This window comes from Chionomys nivalis, chromosome 3 (genome assembly GCF_950005125.1).
Source record: "Chionomys nivalis chromosome 3, mChiNiv1.1, whole genome shotgun sequence".
Lineage (NCBI taxonomy): Eukaryota > Metazoa > Chordata > Mammalia > Rodentia > Cricetidae > Chionomys > Chionomys nivalis.
The window spans coordinates 80,991,773-81,010,827 of NC_080088.1; the positions used below are offsets into that span (position 1 = coordinate 80,991,773).

Here is a 19,055-nt window from a genome sequence, read left to right on the forward strand (position 1 = left end):
AGCAAACTACTTCCAAGACAATGAAGAGAATATGAATGCAGTGAACCACAGTATTTGCATATTAAGGAAGATATTACAAAAATTAAAAGTGAATCTTTGTGAAGTAATTTGAATATACAAAAATAATGTCTCTCCAAGGAAGGACCTTCTCATGTCTCTAAGAGTAAACCAAGATTAAAGGTAATTTTAATTAAAAGTAGTATATTTCAATTGGAAGTGATAATAGGTAGATTAGTATGAGATTACTCACACTAATAATTGCTGTAAGAATTCCTACCACCAGTAGTCTTTAAGTTACCCACCCACTTGGGAATGGCCTCTTATACTATAAATGCCAATGTAAAGCCCATGTCCGGACTCTCTTCCAGCTGTGGGATTAGCATAAGCTAATAGACCAAGCAGTGTTGTAATTAATACAGTTTCTGTATAGTTATTTGGGGGCTGAGCACCTGGGAACAAACAAGCAGCCTCCCCTACAACATTATTCTGCCCTACACAGGCCCAAAGCAACTTCTTTATTAACCAAAGTTATTCACAGCATAAAGAGGAAAAGCCCACATCAATACTCCAGTGAGTAAATGCACCAGATTTTCTTTATCCATTCTTAGGCTTAGAGACATCTAGGTTGTTTTGAGGTTCTAGCTATTACAAATAAAGATCCTATGAACACAGTTGAGTATTATTGAACTACCTTTGTGTAAATGCCCTAGAGTGGTATGGCTGGTCTTGAGGTAGACTGATAACAAATTTTCTGAGAAATGGCCATACCTTTTCCCAAAGGGGCTGTGTAAAATTTGTCCTCCCATCAGCATATGAGAATTATTCCCCTTGTTTCACTTCCTTATCAGAATAAGCTATCATTCATATTTTTGATCTTATCCATTCTCATTGATTTAAGACGGAACCAAGAGTTATTGTGATTCTCATTTCTCTGATTGCTAAGAATGTTGAACAGTTTTCTAAGTGTATCTTGGCCATTTGATATTCTTCTGTTGAGAATTCTGTCTTCGATCTATACCCCATTTCTAATTGAATAATTTGTTGGTCTATTTTGATGCCTAGTTTCTACATTTCTTTATAAATTTTGGAGATCAGCCCTCTGTCAGATGTGGAGTTAGTAAAGATATTTTACATTCTCTAGGCTCTCGTTTTTTTTTTTCTTATTGACCTTTGCCTTACAGAATCTTTTCAGTTTAATGGGGTACCATTTATTAATTGTTGATCTCACTGTAAATGCTTTTGGTGTTCTATTCAGAACGTTGTCTCTTGTACCAATGTGTTCTTGGCTAATGGAATTGATGTTGAGGTTTTGGTCTACTTGGATTTGAATTTTGTTCAAGGTGATAGGTTTGTTTGAGTTCTTCTACATGCTGACTCTAGTATTTCCAGTAACATTTGTTGATGATACTCTCTTCTATTGCATTGTATATTTTTGATTTATTGTCAAAAATCAGGTATCCACAGATGTGTGGGCTTATATATGGGACTTTAATTGATTTTATTGTCAAACCTGTCTGTTTTAAGCCACTATCATGCTGTATGTATTATTATGACTCTGTAGTAGAGCTTGAAAACAAGAAGTTCATTTACTCTATAGGATTGTTTTAGATGTCTGGGTTTTTACATTTATCCGTATGAAGTTGAGTAGTGTTCCTTCATGTCTGTAAAGAATTTTGTTGGAATTAAGATGAGTGTTGATTTGAATCTGTAGATTGCTTTTGGTAAGATGGCCATTATTACTGTTTCTCTATATCTTACCACCTTCTGATATCCTCTCCATTTGTTACACAGCAGAGTGAAAATAATTCAGCATTCTATATTTTATAAGTAAAATGTGTGAGAAATGAGGTTGCATATGTACTCACCACAAGGATGTGATTTAGGTTTAAAGGGCTGGTTGGAATATTCACCCATGTTTGATCACTATGTGAAGAAAATGTGCAAGTGTGAGTCAAGACATCACAGCCTTTCTAATAAATATTCATATTTTGTATGAATTCAAAATAATAAAAACGAAAAAATTATGGAATTTTTCTGTATATTGCAATCCTACATCTCTGTATTCATGGGCTACAGCCTTTATAATATGAGATTCTTAACAGAATTCAAAAAATAAATAAAACATAGAAATGGGAAGATTATTACTTCAAAATATTAAGAGGATTTTGAATTATTCTTACTCTATCCCAGTCAAAAACAAAGACAAGTGTAATGAAACAAGCTGACCCTTCAGTGGCAGACGGTGACATATGAGAGGAGTGAACTGCCTGTAATCATGGTTCATTATGCCAACAATGATGGTAACAACAGGTACTCATGCCAACTTCTGTAACAACAGCCTTGACCCCATTGTGTCATCCCCAATATTTTACAGGTCACAGACAGCTATACCTCCAGGGTGTCTTCATGCCCCAACCAATTTTTTGAATACATCTGGCAGGCAGAAGACAGAGCATGGGTAGAAGTGAGATGACCACATAGGCCTTTCTGCTTTCTCCATATGAAAAGCACCTGTGGACTGAATCACTGTCTGAAGATATGGGGTGTAAGGTGTGATCTTGCAATATGAATTTCAAGGCCCTTGACTGGTATTGGCTTTCGGGACATGCTAGGTGTTATGAGTTTATTGTGGGTCTTTCTATTTGACCAGCAGGTGCTGGCATGCTGATTGTTCCATACAGCCCTACAGCCCTAGGAGAGGACTGATCCTACTTGACCCTTCTCAGTGAAGAACTGGAAGTCTTGGAGATCATTATTGCTCCTTGCTGGGCTATTTCTTATAATCAGAGACAATGCTACTTCCATGGATTTTGGAAATCTTAATTATTTATATATGGTATTTGTGGGGGGGGCAAGGAGAGAGAAAGAGAGAGAGAGAGAGGGAGAGAGAGAGAGAGAGAGAGAGAGAGAGAGAGAGAGAGAGAGAGAGAGGGAGAATGAATATGGGTGCATTTGTATATGTAAGACCCTCGAGATCCTGGAAGTCAGGAGTCCATGACAGAGAATAAAGACTTGCCTATCTCATAGTTTTCAGGTGATTCCAGTGCTGTGACCAGGGTTCTCCTCAAACTTGCCACTTAATTTATGTTAAAGACACATTTATAGCACATTTGTTATATTTAATAGATAAATCAATATAACACTTTTGTTTTATTTGTCAAAGGCTCTTCCTTTTTACTTAAGCTCAATGAGGCCAGTGGGAAGGGTCCTGGGACAGGGGAAGTGTGGGGCATGTATAAGGCTGGGGTCTTGTTGTCTAGATGCTCTCTGAAGCCCAGCAGACAAGGCCTCACAGATGTGTTTCCCATCTCCCTACACATGTGAACTACATTGCTTTTAAACTTAGAAGGAATTATTCTTAGCTCTTTTCTTCCTTTTGGGATATGAGGTGCTACCTTCTTCAAATGAGTATCATATTTATATTTTTTTAAGTATTTCAGAAATGCTTCTTTTAAATCTTCTTTGATGAGTTCCTTTAGAGGCATACAGTGGGAATCACTCTGCCCATTCATAATTTCCTCATCACTTTGAACCTAGGGCTTTCTTGAAGGTGGACAGACACTGTCCCTGTCACCTGCATATTTTACTTTTTTTTCATTCCAGAGATGTTCTCCCTAGGAGAGAGCATTGAGTCTTAATTTGGTTGGTTTCCCCACAGAAGTTCTTCTCCTTTATGTGCTTGTTTTCAAAGTTAGTTTATCTTTACAAGTCACAGGGTATAGAAAGAAAGTAATACATTCTTAATATTTCACAGTTAAACATCTTCAGTTACGTTCAGTCTGTCTCAAATCACTAGGCTGTCTTTAAGAACTGAATAATTTACATTCTCCAAAAGTGAACTAAAAATTATGAGTTCATGTCCTTAATTGTGTTAGTGTTATTTGGAATAAACTTATGTTATGGTGTGTCAAATATCCAAAAACATGAATTAGATGAGATATAACATTTAAAAGCAATTCTCAAGTCTAAGGATTTGATCTATATGTTTCTTTGGAGAACTTATAATATTGTTCCCTAAAAGTGTTTATTAAACAATGATATTTCCACAAATCAACTATTATTATATCTCAAATTGAAGACTATCTTTACTACACATGAAGTGGAAGGAAATGCTTTTTTAAGTATCATGTACAATTTTTACTCCATTTTAATGAATTTAACTTAACTATTTTTTTTAAATTTTAGCATGCTTATAGGACTTTTTCTCATGAATAACCTTTTAAGTGTGAAGGTTATACATTACTTTTAATAGTATATGTTAGATTGACTTGAGATCACAAACAGTGAAGAGAGATACAGTGTCAAACATCTAGACCCATATGTTTATACAGATTCAGCTTCTAAGAAACAGAAGAAGCAGTTGATAATAAAGCTTTGGTGACAATAATGGATGAATAAATCCATGTACAATTATTACACAGGAAGACATAACTAAATTAACCAACAGTAGAAAGAGAAACTGTCTAATTGTCAGAAAGATCAAATGTGTTTTAGTAAAAATAGTTCAGTATCAGTGTAGAGCATTTTCAAATGGCCAGGGAGGAGAGGCAAACAAAACTCTCTCCAAGGAGAGAAAGCATCAGGCAAAATGAGCAGAATTTTATTTCAAACTACATGCTGTGGTCGTGCTGTGCATGTACATGGTCTATCTGCGATACAGAAAGTTCCATTTGAGTATATTGTCTTCTCGGGACAGTGAAATAAGTAAATAGAGTGAATCCCTTACTTCAAAGTTTCCATTCTTCTTTATTTGGGCTTCTTTATCTATCCCACATCTTCCATACATAGATCTTTGTCATTTACGTTTAGGTAAAAAGATGGTTCCTAACAATAAAATCATCATTGAGAATTAAGCTCCATATTTACTTTTCATACATATCAAAATATATAAGTACATAGACTATATCATGACATACTGTGATAATATGCTACAGGCTTAATGAACAATGTCTAGTATTGAAGTATTTTGAACTCAACTGCTTCCATTAAAAGAATCCGAAAATAGCTGTCTCAAAATTTCAAAGTCATGAATAACTGCATGCTGACATGATATTGCTTTCACTTCTTTCCACAGCTTCCACTCCTTAATCTAAATAGCAACTGCAACACCTTTGTGAATCTTGCCAGTAAAAACAAGGTGGAGGGCATGATTAGCTTTATAGGGTTTTCACCCCTGTTTGAGTTCAACTTTCCTTTCCCCGTTTCTACTTTGCCGTGGTTGAGTACAATAGGCCATCACAGTCCAAGATCTCACTGGATAGGTAACCTGCTGAGCAGGCCACTTGAACTCAGCAAGGGAGAAACTCAGCTTTTTAATCTCTCCTGTTTTCGTGAGTATCTATGTAACCAAGCCAGGAGTGAATACTCTCCTGATTTCTGAGGCTCTGCATATGGTGAGTGTGCTTGTAGCAGGTGAATTCATGATACTTTTTAAGCAAATACTCAAGAAAAATTCAGGAGCTACACGGACGTAACTCTCCCCCTGAGACTGAAGCTCAGATGAGATGGATGGTTCTCCAGTAAGTTTCTTCTTAATAGCTACATTCAATTTCTTCTACAAAAGTTATATATTCATGTTGCACGTCTTTACTTCTGTGCTTCTCATAATCTTGTCTACAGAGTTTATTTCAACTGCTACTTGCTTGTTGGTACATCTTATGAGAGTTATTATTGAGTCTTTAGGTGTATATTGCTAGTACAGTGTGTGCTTCCCTCTGTTTTGATCTTGCCCTCTCGTTTTTTTTTCAGGACACTTCAGTGTCCATGCTTTTCCTTGGACAACTGCTATCCCAGCAATAATGCTGTTACTATGTGTGAAAAGCTGTCATCAGTTTATCTTAATGAACTGATGCTGACTTTATTCACCTGTGTATAGTTCTCTGTGACATTCTTTACCACTTCAGAAATTGTATGGTTTTTCTTTTTTCTCCTTCCCACTTAAATTTTCTCTCTCTTTTTTTTTACTTTCCTATTGATTTTTATTTAGCTCTACATTTTTCTCTGCTCCCCTCTCTGCCTCTCCTCTCACACCTTCAACCGTCCCCCAAGGTCCCCATGCTCCCAATTTACTCAAAAGATCTTGTTTTTCTCTACTTCCCATGTAGATTAGATCTATGTAAGTCTGTCTTAGTGTCCTCATTGTTGTTTAAGTTCTCTGGGACTGTAGTTTGTAGTCTTTTTTTTTTTTTTTTTTTTTTTTTTTTTTTTTTTTTTTTGCTTTATGTTGACAAACCACCTATGTGATGTGGGAGTGATTTCTTTCTAATCTGTTGCTTTCATTGGTTAATTAATAAAGAAACTGCCTAGGCCCATTTGATAGGCCAACCCTTAGGTGGGTGGAGTAAACAGAACAGAATGCTGGGAGAAAGAAGCTGAATCAGGCAGTCGCCATGATTCTCTCACTCCAGACAGATGCAGGTTAAGATCTTTCCCGGTAAGCCAGCTCGTGGTGCTACACAAAATATTAGAAATGGGTTAGATCAAAATGTAAGAGCTAGCCAATAAGAGGCTGGAACTAATGGGCCAGGCAGTGTTTAAAAGAATACAGTTTCCGTGTAATTATTTCGGGGGAAAGCTAGTCAGGTGGGTGGCCGGGAGCCAGGAACGCAGCCGGCCGCTCCTCACAACACCTATGAGTGAGTACATGTGATAATTGTCTTTTGGTGTCTGGGTTACATCACTCAAAATGTTTTCTAGCTCCATCCGTTTTCCTGCAAAATTCAAGATGTCATTATTTTTTTTTCAGCTGTGTAGTACTCCTTTGTGTAAATTACCACATTTTCCTTATCCATTCTTTGGTCAAGGGGCATTTAGGTTGTTTTCCTCTTTTTTTCATTCCTGATTTTATATACAGTGTTTGATTCTGTAGACAGGATATGTTGGATTCATGTTATCAGCAATAATTATTTTGAAACATTGCCAATTGATAAACAAACTTGCACAAATTATGCATAAACTGAACTTTTCCCTAATTATTTTCATTTGTTCCCTTGCCTTGGAGCTTCCATTGCATGTGATTTCAACACACTTCCCACCATGAACATGTTTTTTTTTTCCATGTGGAGATTTATGAAAAATAGATGTGCATTTATAACTTTATTATTATTTTTTTACTTTACTTTCTATAGAAAATAGAAAGTTTTTCCTCATGTAATTTATGGTTTTGGTTTTCTTTTGTCTGCTACTGCCACTTCCTCCCCCACACATTTCCAATCCATACCTAACCCTTTCCTGTCTTTCATTAGGAACCAAACTGGGTGGTAAGGAGAATAATAACACAAAATATACCATGATATAATAAAATAAAAACTAACACAGGATAATAGGAAAAAAACAAACAATCAGAAGAAAAATAGTCCAAGAAAAGACACAAGGGAGACATAGAGGCAAATATCCATTAGTTTTCACAGTCATGAGTCCACAAGAACACTCAACCAGAAACTGTAATTTATGTGTGGTGTGTGAGTGTGTGTGTGTGTGTATAATGATATGTGTATATTTTACATATTGTATCTATATATGACCTATAGGTTAAAATGTGTTAAGAAATTTTATAAAGGGAACAAAAAGATGTAAAGTTCTGAGATGTCTTTATGAGACAAGGAACCCGGAAAATACTGTTCAGTTTATTAAAGCATTCAGCCTACCTTTGAGAGTAGTTTCTGATCCCAGTGAAAATTCCTCAAAAAAAAAATACATTTTTATTTACAAGTGGTTATGAATCAGAGATAGCGTCTGGGTTAGGGATCTGAGCATGTGTCCTCTTCTTTTTCAACTCTAGTACTAAATCTTGTGCAGAACTGTGGATGCCCTGTGTATGTTGTTTCTGTTTCTGCTAGCTCACTTGTGCTTCAATCCAGTTGATGGACAAGGCTGTGTGTGTTTGTGTGGGGAAGGGGTATGTGGGTATTTGAACTCTCCACCATCTTTGGCTCTTACACACTAGCTTCCTCCACATTTACCTGGTTCTGTGAGTCCTGAGAGGAAGTATTTGGTGGAAACCTCCAATTCAGTGTGGCATTGCAAGGTCTCTCAATCTCTGCCAGTTGTCAGGCTGTGAGCCTCTCTATTTATTCTCTCCACCTGTTGCAGGAGAAATATGCTCTGCTAATGGATGAGCAAGGCTTTGATCTATGAGTACCTTCAGTATAGTAAAATGTCATTTAGGAGCAACAAATTTGTTTGTTTTTACCTCTGGTCACTGGGCTATCTAGTTTCTGGTTCTTGGTAACCAAAGCAGTGTGAAGTATGGGTTTCATCTCGTGGAGTTAACCTTAAGTCAGATCAGGTCTTGGATTGTTACTCCCACAAGCTTTTTGCCACAATTATGCACACACCTTATGGACAGGGCACCAATATATATCAAAGAGTTTGGAGCTGGTTATATGCTTATGTTTCTTCTTAGTAATATGCAGAATCCTCACTGCACCAAAGACTCTACATAGACACAAGCTCTATTCTCTGTGATCAATGTGTTGTGTAGGGATAGCTTGTGTGTTTTGTGAGTTTACCTTTACAACCTAAGACACAGCATGGTTTATCGCTTTGTATTTTTTTTTGTTTTTAAAAATCTTAGTGTATCCATTATTAGACATCTTCATAATCTAAAGAGAGAATTGCATTCTAATTATATACAAGTGTACTGAATTTTGTCCTATGGAATTTTAATGGATACTGCAGTTTCACATATGATCTTGATTCTTTATCTTCCATAAACCTTCTGATTTATGATAAGTCTGTTTTCTGGCTTTGTTCACAACTTTCCATTTCCATTTAGAAAACTCTACAGATCTTACGTCTTTACAAAATGTATTTAGTCAGAAAAAGTGTTTTGAACTTCATGGCAGAGAAGCAATAAAACTGAATATACCAACTCTTTGAATTCATAATTTCTATATTACATTTGTCATATAAAGAAACAAGCTAAGATAATGTGTTTGTAAAGTTGTTTGATATTGGTATTTTGTTTTCATTACAACTTACATTTTTTTTATCCAAGACCCTTTCCACAATATTTCTAGTGTCACAGAGTCAGAGACTTAAGGAATGCTAAATTTAAGCAAGTGATGGAGAAGATATGAATTACCAATCTTTTGAGTGGGAAAATATGGAGAATAAAACCCAGACAGATGGATGGATGGATGGATGGATGGATGGATGGATGGATGGAGATAGATAAATGATAGATAGATAGATAGATAGATAGATAGATAGATAGATAGATAGATAGATAGATAGATAGAGTATATACAGTTTTCATATTTTATTGTTTCCATTGAAGGCAGGACAGACTCCTTTTTCGCATATAGGTCAGAGAACTAGGTATGGGTGAAGAACTCAGAATTTTTCTTCCAGCATCTCTAGCCCCTTGAATCTGGGCCATTTATCCCAGAAATAGCCCTCACATTTAGTTCCAATCCAATTGTTTCTCAGTGGTCCTGCTTTTAATTAAGACTGATAAGTGAGGTTAGGTGGAAGAAATACTGGCCATTCAGGCAGCCCTGGCATTTTAGGCTCCCCAAAAGCTTTCTACAGAAATTCTCCAGGTTTTATGTAGGACACTAGAAAAGGAGCAAAGAACCCTGGATACATTAGGTGATACAGAAAGTTTTGACAAAGCAGGATGAATTCTATCATGGTGATACAGATTATTGTAATGAGGAGGTAAGAGTTTCTGGTTCAGATATATGTAACATGCTAGATAATCTGAAGATAAATATTAGGCCATTTTTTCAGAGCTGAGGAACAAACCCAAGGTCTTGGGCTTGCTATGCAAGCACTCTAATAGTGAACTAAACAACCAACCCCCAATTTTTATGGACATATTTAGAGAAAAGTAAGGAGGAAACAGAGGATTTAAGACTTATAGTAGTTCCTACCAATGTCTGATGCCATCTCATAGACTTTCCTAGAATGTATTGAACTGATCTTGTTTGTGTTTTGGGCATATCATAGCATAGAAAGGGGGTTTTAGCATTGAACTCACTAGCCCAAAGACACCCCATTTAATGATTAGTTTGTAATCCTATCAGGAAAGAGGAGATGCAGCAAGTTGATGAAATGAAATGTAGAGGTACCTGCAGTTGAAAGGTTCAGATGAGGTGGTTCACTCCAGAACGTTAATCAAGAAAAGTCAGAATAAGGAAAATTAAATACAGGAGGAACCTGACAATATGTGAGGAAAGCCTCTATTTGTTAATGCTTCAATGATTGTCATTACATGTCATCAAGGGAGTATAGGAAGTAGTACAATGGGTATCCTTCTTTGAGAAATCAAACCCACACTGTATATGATATTTTTAAAGGGCGGTAATGTTTATTTTATCACAATTTCAGAGGTTATAATCCATAGTCATGCAGGAGAAGATGGGTAGGATATGGTTAATGACAACATATATCCATTCAAGTATGTTCCCTATGATGTTTCCTCCAACTAGATACATCACCTACTTTCTTTTTTATTTTTTATTAAATTTATTTTTAGAACAATCGTTTCTTATTTTACAATAATATTCCAGTTCCCACTCCCTCACCTCTTCCTGCTCTCCCCACCTTCCTTTCACCCCAGCCCCCATAAACTCCTCAGAGAATGTAAGGCTTCCCAAGTGGAGACAAAAAGTCTGACCCATCAGTTTGAGGCAGGACTGAGGCCCATCCCACTATATGTAGGCTGAGCAAGGTATCCCTCCAAAATGAATTGTCTCCACAATGCCAGTTCAAGTACTAGGAATAATCACAATAATAATGTAAATCTCTCTGATAATCTGTAAGAGAAGAACTGGGGTAAACCCAAAATCATGTCCCAGATATCAGGCTGATCAGCTTTCAAACAACAAATGAAATCATGGTTATCTGAAATATCAAGACGTAGATGTAGGCTCAGTTCAGTTTTCAGTGGTCTTTTGTTACATTCAGTTTCTGGCTGTGTGTTTTAGAAATTATCATATAAGAAATTATCTCAAACCTTTTCAAGTATACAAAGCAACAGTCAGCCGGGCAGTGGTGGCACACGCCTTTAATCCCAGCACTTGGGAGGCAGAGACAGGCGGATCTCTGTGAGTTCAAGACCAGCCTGGTCTACAAGAGCTAGTTCCAGGACAGGCTCCAAAACCACAGAGAAACCCTGTCTCAAAAAAGAAAAAAAAAAAAAAGCAACAGTCAGATTATGATATAGTGCTGCCTTGTTTATTTTAATTATAGCTCATAAATGTGGGAATATAATCAGTCAAATTAAGAACATTAATAGTTTCTTCAGATTTCTTGTCAACACTTATTTGTATTTTAATGTCATATTTGATTATCTCTGAAATGCTGGTAGCATATTAGAAAGCTTGAAATAAAACAGTAAAGGACTACTATACTCATGAACTCCAAAATCAAGGCAGTCAACAATAAGGCATGGAAGAGAAAGGCGTTCACAGGCCCCCATGCATTACTGAGAATCTGGTGACAATTGATGGCTTTTGGAGGAGGAAATGTCAGTTTAATTTAGGGTGTGAATACCAGGTGGTTTGAGCAAACTTAGTAATGGCTCTTACACATGAGCATATGGGCATGCAGTGTCGCCCTAGGTAGGTTATTTAAAACAAAAACAGGCATGGGGTTAGGAATGTTGGAATTAAGAGAGTGCATCAGGAACCATTGAAAAGGAATAAAGGCAAATATGAACAAAGTCACTGTATACATGTATTAAATTCTCAAAGAATTTAAAAACTGTCTATGTAAAATGTCACAGCTCAATAACATTAAAATCTGATGTAAAGTTTTATCTTTTGAAAGAAAAGTATGAGAAAGTCACTGTCAGTGATATTGGACTAGAAGCATTTTTTTCTGCAGACCCAGATAAGGGGCCTGGCCTAGTTGATTTACTTGTGCTTTTAATTGTCTTCTTTTTTCCTTTGTTAGGATGAATTACATAATGCCTGTGATTCTTTTTTAACATTTCCACAAATGTTTCCATTATCTTCAGGGAAAGGTCATCTTAAATGGCATTTCATTTTCTATCATCCGGTGAATAAATATTTGACTGTGAAAGTAGCCTAGAACCTGACTGAAACACAAACAATTGGGAAGCCATGTGACTCAGTTACTTAATTTTATTTTGATTTTTCGAGACAAGTTTTCTTTGTGTAGTTTTGGAGCCTATCCTGGAACTCACTCTGTAGAACAGGCTGGCTTCAAATCAGTTACTTAATTTTAAAAACTGATTATTGTTTTTTTATTCCCTGTGGACTCTAATTATTTTTGGATATGTCCTGTCTTGGAGTTTTAGAGTTTTTATTACTGTGAAGAGACATCATAACCACAGCAACTCTAATGAAGGAAAACATTTAATAGGGCGTGGCTCACAGGTTCAGAGGTTTATAGTCCATTATCATCACTGCAGGGCATGGGGGCATGCAGGTAGACACGGTTCTTTAGAAGGATCTGAAAATGGAGGAGCTACATCTCGATCCCACAGGGAAGAAAACATGCTCTGAAACACTAGACATGGCTTGAGTATACGACACCTCAAAGCTCTCCCACACCATGACACACATCCCCCAACAAGGACTCACTTACTCCAACAAGGGCACACCCCTAATAATATAAGATCCATATGAGCTTATAGGGTCAAATGCATCCGATTAACACACCTCCAAGATACCCTTAGAAGGAAGAATGAGCCGCTTTATGATGTCTCTAATAGAAGAGGTTTGTGAAGATGAGAGCACTTTTTTTTTTTAACAGGAAAGCATAATGATTTGACTGACAAAGAAGTTTAGAGGAAACACAGTGAATGCAGAGGAAAAGCTACTTTCTCCTTTCATCCATCTTAGGCTCCTGTTGAGGACTCCACAACATAACAGAACTTAAAAGAGACAAGCATGAAGACTTCCCTAGCACAAGCTTTCACAACTCCAGAGCCTTCCTAAGGAAGGGAAGCCTTCAACAGTGATAAGATCTGAGATTTTCTACCAAGCTGATGAAAAGTGGAACATTATAGAGCATGGGACAAAATAAAACCAGCATGAGTCAAGCAGGAGAATACAAATAGAGCTTTTGCTCATGTCGTCCGTGTGCGCCTTCATCAGTCTTTAGATATGAAGCTGCTCTTTCCTCCATGGAGGGACATGTGGTGCTTCTGACCTGTTTCAGGAAATTGTCAGAAAGTCCTTTCTGGGTTGTATGAGCAGCAGGGGAAGACCAGAGGCCATCTTCATATTCATTCTTGTGCTCAAAATGTTGTCTGATCACCATGTTTTCAGGTAGCATATTCTGAAAACCTCCAAATATTAAATGAAGACAAAAGTCTGGGTATAATTTCTGAGTTATATTCGTGTGTGATCCTGAAATGCAGCATTTAGAGCAATTATGAATTTAAACATTAACCTCAGTATATTCTGTTCTGTGTACATCATTTTGAATCTTTTTTTCAGTTATCCTTGTTTAAAGAATATCTGGAGACTTAAATATATAAGTACATTCAAATAACTGGAATAGTTTTGATAAAGTTTTTGAGACTTTACTATTCATAAGGTTAACTTCTGAAGTACCTTGGAAATTTTATTTTGGCACTTGTAATAGCATTATATTTAGATGTGTCTGAAGACTACTATAAGTGATTAAATGCTAAAACCTGGACTGTCCACAGGAACATGCATAGCATAAATAGCCAGTAGGTTTACAACAGAAAAATATATGGGGAACACCAGACAGATTATCAGAGACACAAAGTCAAGAAGGAGCATGCCATTTCCTTAACTCACCCTAGAATCTTCCTTGGAGTTTTTCCATATTCAGTGGTGGTGTCCGTTCTGAACTTACTTACCGACATAGCAGTGTGGCTTCACTTTGCCTTTACTCATATATTACTTTGATCAAGAAGTTTCCTCAAGCTAGAGAGACAACAGCTCGTCAATCAAGAATTCTTACACCTATGGAGAGCTTTAATTAAGAGCACTAGTCATTTGAAGCAAATGTCTGAATAATCACTCACTTCCTAAGTGCTTGAGGCTCTGCCATTTCAGTATTAGAGAAACTTCAGGTTCCCAGCAGCACCATGATCAAAGAGTCCATGCAGAAGAGTCTCTGGGAGAAACAGAACCTCCTCCTGGCCATAACTACTTCCTGAATGTACTGAACAGACTGCCTAATAGTCCTAAACACAACCAAACAGAAGAATATAAAATATATTTCTCTTCTGCCTAGTAGGATAGAAAACCTTATCCAAACTTAGGTTAATCTACAGGAATCCCTGGGATATTTATGGAAACGAAGGATTACTTCCTTGTAACTCTGAATTGGGAAATGGAATCCAGATCATAGCACATATGAAAATAAAAGGATTAGCTAGGTTAAGTTCATAGTACCGAAATTCTTTCCTATGAATATAGCTTCTCCTCCTGGTGTGGGAAGTCCTTCTCTCTGTGTGTTGCTTTTATTGGTTAATGAATAAAGAAGACGTTTTGGCCTGTGATAAGACAGAATAAAGCTAGGCAGGCAGAACTAAACTGAATGCTGGTGGAAAGAAGGCTGAGTCAGGAAGAAACCGTGTAGTCCAACTGGAGACAGACACCAGACAGGACCATACTCGTAAGCCACCGTCATGTGGCCATAGACAAATGAATAGAGATGGGTTAATTTAAGATATAAGAATAAGCCAGTGTGGCGGTTTCTCAGGAAAGTCGGGTTCAACCTACCTCTCCACCCAGCAATACCACTATTGGGAATATACCCAAGAGATGCCCAAACATACAACAAAAGTATATGCTCAACTATGTTCATAGCAGCATTGTTTGTAATAGCCAGAACCTGGAAACAACCTAGATGTCCTTCAATGGAAGAATGGATGAAGAAAGTATGGAATATATACATATTAGAGTACTACTCAGCAGTAAAAAACAATGACTTCTTGAATTTTGCATACAAATGGATGGAAATTGAAAACACTATCCTGAGTGAGGTAAGCCAGACCCAAAAAGAGGAACATGGGATGTACTCACTCATATTTGGTTTCTAGCCATAAATAAAGGACATTGAGACTATAATTCGTGATTCTAGAGAAGCTAAATAAGAAGGTGAACCCAAAGAAAAACATATAAGCATCCCCCTGAATATTAACCTTCATCAGGCGATGAAAGAAGACAGAGACAAAGACCAACATTGGAGCACTGGACTGAAGTCTCACGATCCAAAGGAGGAACAGAAGGAGAGTGAGCACAAGCAAGGAACTCAGGACGGCGAGGGGTGCACCCACACACTGAGGCAATGGGGATGTTCTATCGGGAACTCACCAAGGCCAGCTGGCCGGGGTCTGAAAAAGCATGGGACAAAACCGGTCTCGCTGAACATAATGGACAATGAGGACTACTGAGAACTGAAGAACAATGGCAATGGGTTCTTGATCCTATTGCACGTAATGGCTTTGTGGGAGCCCAGGTAGTTTGGATGCTCACCTTAATAGACCTGGATGGAGGTGGGTGGTCCTTGGACCTCCCACAGGGCAGAGAAACCTGCTTGCTCTTTGGGCTGAGGAGGAAGGAAGACTTGATTGGGGGAGGGGGAGGGAATGGGAGGTGGTGGCGGGGAAGAGGCAGAAATCTTTAATAATTAAATTAATTAATTAATAAAAAAAGATTGAGAATAAAAAAAATAAATTAAAAAAAAAAGAATAAGCCAGAAATACACTTAAGCTATTGGCCAAACAGTATTACAAATAATATAGTTTCTGAGTGATTATTTTGTGGTCTGGGCAGCCAGGACTGAACAAGTAGCCTCCAACAACATCCTCCATCTATTAAAAACACATAGAAAGCCATGTCATGCATAATGATTCATGCCTTAAATTCCAGAACTCAGTAGGTATAGACATGTAGATCTGAGAATTCAAAGTCAACCTAGTCAACATAGTGAAATTTAGGATAGTTTGAATATCGAGTGAGATTCTGTCTCATTGACAAAACAAAAACAATAAAAATGAAGTTACCCCAAAAGGTGGAGCAGGGATGGTGATTCACACTTGTAATCCCAACATGAAGGATGCAGAGGCATTTGGATATTTTTAGGCCAGCACAGTCTACATGATGAGTTTCAGGACAGCCAGGAATACATATGGAGAGCCTGTCTTAAACATCATCAAGAGCAAGAATGTTACCAGAAAATGCATAACACATGAACCAACACATTAGAATAGTACATGAGTGTGTCAGGAAGAATATAATACCCAGGGCATTTAAAAACTCTCTTCACTTTCATTTTACATGTGTGGGTGATTTGCCTGAATGTTTGTCTCTGCACTACATGTTTGCACTGCCCAAAGAGGTCACAAGAGGGCATAATACCTTCTGCAACTGGAGTCATAGAGGGCTGTGAGCCACCTTTTGGCTGAGTGGACTGCAACCTGGGTACTCTCCAAGAGCAATCATACAGTGAAAATTTTACTAAAATATCTGAGTAATGTGTCCCAGTGATGCATCATTTGTACTTTGAATTATGCCTTGCAGAAAATTCCATGGTCAGTAGTTGCTCTGTACTGTCAGCAAAGGTTATCATTTCTAATGGGAGCAGCATTCATTAACCACCTGATAAATGAACATTTATACTTTTGCATAAGCACTCCAAGTATTTCTGGTTCCTAACTATGTGGAAAGATGCTCATGTATATGTAACATCATTTATACAAGGCTGATATTTTTATTTGAAATATTGTGGTAATTTAGTTTTATATGCATATTTTTATTTTAAATTCTTCTCTGAGATAATTCTATTTCTGGAAGTATGTCTTAAGTTCAGCCCAAGTTAAGGGCTGCAAGCATCAAGCATGAAGCATTTGCAGACTTAATGGTAAATATGCATAGAACCCTTAAGGACCCTTTTTTACTGATAGAGGAGTGGGCAGGTAATTCTGTTAGGATGTCTGTATGTGAGATCTCTGAAAGCTTTTTAGAAAATAGAGGTGCAGGTAACATAAAGACCTGTTGTTTTTAGGGTACATCACTCAATAATCTTAAAGTAAAATGAATGAATGATGAATGATGTATTAGCCAATTCTTCATGATTTAGCCAAACTCTCAATGGTGTGTACTATGGAAAAAAGGAAACTTTAAGCAATAGAAAACACAAGTTGCATTACTAAGGAATGCAGAATTAGAACAAGACTCTGTTGGAGCCAGATATAGCAAAAGTTATTATGTTTTTGGTACATGAGTTTTCTTTGGTAGGCAAATGTCCAAGCAAAGATAATACGTGTACTTATCTCACAATATTAAGGGCTTTATGAGACCGTGGAATAGAGCCTGGCTCCTTCCAGCCTGATTTGGGTGTCCTGAGATATCAGGACATGATATCAGAGATGATAACATGCTTAGTCTGGGGACCACGTTCTGGCCCTGCAAGGTGCTAGAGTTAACCATTGATAACCTCGGCATCTCCAAGCATGGGAGTGTTTGTGAACTCCGTCAATTTTCTTTTGACTTCTTGAGGTGAGACTTGAGGGTTATGAAGCCAAGCTGTATCCTGTGCAGCTGTGAATAGGCTTAAGGAAGCTGTCCCCTAGATTTCTGAAGAATGTAAAGGGAAGAAGAAAAACTAGCTGACAGCAAGACTCCCTTTCCTGTAGTGGGATGGTTTAGGGTTGTCATCCAGAGATTGAGAATCTCAAGGCTGCATTTTGAGAATCAGGTAGGCAAAGTCTTATCTCTCAGTTCATTTCATGAGCATCTTCCAGATTCCATGGGTGGATCGAGAGAAAGCATTGTGGGTCATAGGTGCAGTCACCTGTCAACTGACTCTCAGGTCATTTGGAAGAGAGTGGAGCCTGTTTGTGTGGGAGACTGGGTGAGATTAGAAGCAGGCACATGCAGAATGGTTTTGTGCATATTTGGCTGGGGTGGATAAGTGTATCTCCTGAGTTGGAGAAGTGTGATATCTCACAATTAATTATTGAAAAGGCCAAGCTGTCTGAAGTACCAAGGGTGCCACTGGGCCCAGGCCTCTTTCTTAGTTGCTGGAATTTGCTGGTGATCCTTTATACCTTGTTTTCAGAGATCTTGTCACATCTCAGATTGATTTGCAAATCATATTCTCTCTGTATCTCACTTCTGCCTCTTTACCATAGCACCACTCTGTATGTTCATAAAACATTTTCATTTCAGTTTTGCCAAATGTTTGGTTCTCAGCTTGTTGGGCTCTACAAAACGCTATTTAGAAAAAATTGTTAATCACATTTACCTGCTTAGGGCTTCAATATCTGAAATGGCACAGATCACCTGACAGATCTCATCAGCCCTAGGTTCTAAGGAACATGCTTCTGTTGAGAAAGTCCAGAGATCTGGAGAAAATGCATTCCAGCCTAACGATGGGCTGGATCCTCTTTACAAGAACTGTCAGAAATAGAAAATTGAGGTTAGTCTATAACAAAACTCTTTGATTCAATAACCCCAAGCCTCTCCAAATGCCTGTCCTTCTCATGATCTCCTAATGGGTATTGTACCCAAAGCCATTAACAAACACATATATCATAACAGCTGGCTCTAGGCCAAGGAATTTGGCTTTTGTTTGCTGATAGAAGCACCATAGCAGTGATCTACATCATGTTCTATCCCATGATTGTGTGCCTCTTCTCTCTGTATGTGTGTGCATGTACATGTGTGTTTCCAACTTAGGGTGCCTCTACACAGCCCCGACAGACCTCTGACTTGTCACTGCTCTTGTCTCAGTGTGTTGATTCAAGGTTTGGACCATCATATTCTTTCTAGGACTGTTTTTTCTAAATATCTCAGGGATCATCTGGCTTCATGTGACTCCAACCAGACATGTCAAGAGTGAATCACATCTTCACTCACAACCTTATAGCCTGAGTGAGCTCTGCTGATTCTCCAGGGGAAATTTTTATTACTACCTGTATAAGAGCTTCCTTTTGACCCCTGAGAGGTTCCTGATATGGCACCTTGGTTTCAGGTCATTTTGGAGTGAGGAAATGAGCCAGAGGTAATGGCTGTACCATGGACAGCAGCAGACCCCTCCCTGGACATTCTATTGTATCCTGGAGAGCCCTGGCATTCTCTGTGATGTCA

The 19,055-nt window shown here is 37.8% G+C and overlaps 1 pseudogene; it reads right to left on the bottom strand.

Moving 5' to 3' along the window:
• Positions 1–13,239, bottom strand: part of LOC130871348 (replication factor C subunit 3-like) — a 37,535-nt pseudogene extending 24,296 nt beyond the window's left edge.
• Positions 13,240–19,055: the final 5,816 nt, after the last annotated feature.